Here is a 2,544-nt window from a genome sequence, read left to right on the forward strand (position 1 = left end):
AAGGCACAAAACCTGTTAAGCCCTTTTCAAATGTTGCTCCAGGAATGAAATAAAAACCCAGATTAATCCACCTAGTGGTGATAGTGCCTTTCTCGTCGAATATGTACTCATAATCTTTACGTCGACATTAGCTGATCCTAAGAACACTGATACGCTGAATACGATTCATGTAAAATTTGAACTTCTTATGAACCCAAATTGTGCACTGTAATTTTAGACGCAAAAGGATATTGTAAAAACTTTATTCAGTGTTGATGCGATCAAACTATAATTTTCCTATAAAATGTTGATTCATCCTACATTATATTAACACCGCAGGAACTTGGAATGGTGTGATTTGATGAGATTGCTTTGGTCACGATATTGTTCTCTTGCATATATAAAGGCTTTGACCATTTCTTCACTTTCAATCTTACCCAAAGTTTATCAGGCTATCAGAACAATGTGGTCTGAGCCTACTTCCTTGATAACCGGCCATCAGGTTATAGAAAAAGCCGTGATTTGATGAGTCGCATGCATGGGTTTGGTTCACTTTTATATTTGGCCACTTTCGTCGGGACCCTCGGAACCGGTTCCGGAACACTACCGGTTCAGATATGGTTTGGTACTGTTTTCCTGCTAAACGTTCATCAGGTTACCGAAAATGCCGGTGTTTGATGTGTCGCATGCATGGGCTATGTTCAATTTTATATTTGGCCACTTCCGGTGGGACACCCAGAACCGGTTCCGGAACACTACCGGTTCTGATATGGTCTGAGACTATTTTCCTGCTCACCGTTCACCAGATAATAGCAAATGCCGTGGTTTGATGGGTGACATGCATGGGTTTGTTACATTTTCATGTCTGGCCCCTTCCAGAGGTACCGGTCCGGAACACCTAAATGGTTATAACTCCGGAACGGCTGGACCGATCCGAACCATTTTCAATAGGAAACAATGAGATCAGATTCCGCGTCGAATGATCCGTCGGTCATTAAAATCAGTAGAGGTTTACTGCCAAAAAGTGATGTGAGTTTTTTTGTACACACACATACTCACACATACACAGATATCACCTCAATTCGTCGAGCTGAGTCGATTGGTATATGTTACTCGGAAGGCCTTCTATCAAAAAGTCATTTTTGGAGTGAACATTTAGCCTTTCCAGTACACTTAGTGTACGAGAAAGGCAAAAATGAAAGACAATTGTTCGAAGAAAAGTTAAACTAGGGGGGACAAAGGTCTTATCTACATATTTTAAAAGAAGAAAGAATTTTCACCCAGAATATTATGTTTGATTATTTGTTGCCTGTTTCGACTTTTTGTCTTTTGGCCTTTCGATATTTTGAATTTCTATTCTTATAACTTAAAATATGTGGCACACAGACATATTTCTTTTTGTCTAATTTGTGGTTGCTCATATTAAATATTTTTTTACAAATTTTGACTATTGTTTTTAAGGCAGATTTGCTGTATATAGAGAGTGTACGCTCTTAATAATTGACGGAGAGTAATATATAGTAGTATATTGACGTAATGACAAATTTTGATACAAAATGCACTCCACTGATATTCATATGGATGCATACTACCAAATTTCAATGTTGTTCATGATCATTTCTGTTATTGATGCCTTTAATTCATGATTCTGTTACGAAATGTGGTGATATTCTATAGAAAACTCGATTTTTTAGAGGTTATGCCCTTTAAAAGGGCGTAACTCAAAAATTCGCCCAACGATGATTTTAAAAATTTGTCCAGCGGTGTAGGATAGATAAATGAAGAGAATGGCGTTTCAGGTTTTGATGGTATATTTTATTTTATAATATCGGTAAATGGAGCACCGTGCATTTCTTCACTTTTAATCTTTCCCACCGTTTACCAGGCTTTTAAAAAAGTCTAGATTTGATTTATCGCTAACATTGGTTTTGTTCACTTCCATAATTCCACTATTTGATGTACCACATGCATGGGTTTGGTTCAATTCCACGTTTGATCATTTCCGGCGGATACCTGGAACCGATTCCATGACACTACTAGTTGTCCCAGATATTGTCTGTGGTTATTTTCTTGTCAACTGGTCAGGCTGGCTTAAAAGCCGCGAGCATCCATTAAGTATGTCACGCTGAATTTAGGAATGTTCGAAGCTCCCCCCTGCTCCTTTCGTACGGGTTTCTCCTATACTCAATACATAGCTTGTCGCACTTTAACAACCCCCTTTCCCCTAGGATCGTGACGTACTTAATGGCCTCATGCATGATTTTAGTTTACTTCTACAGTGATAGACATTCGTTTAGCCGAGGCTAAAAAATTTCAAAAAAGTGCAAGGAAACTCATACAAAAGATTTTATGATAAAACTTTTTATCGTAGTGATAGTATATCTAGTACTGTTTTATACACTGAAACAAAAATGAGGGTAAAAACCCTTCAAATGTAATTTTTTGCCTAGACATTCGTTTAGCCGAATTGTACAATTTTTAGAATTCCATAATAAAAACCCAAATTAATCCACCTAGAGGTGATAGTGCCTTTCTCGTCGTATATGTTCTCACGATCTTTCCGTC

This window comes from Aedes albopictus, chromosome 2 (genome assembly GCF_035046485.1).
Source record: "Aedes albopictus strain Foshan chromosome 2, AalbF5, whole genome shotgun sequence".
Taxonomy (NCBI): Eukaryota; Metazoa; Arthropoda; class Insecta; order Diptera; family Culicidae; genus Aedes; species Aedes albopictus.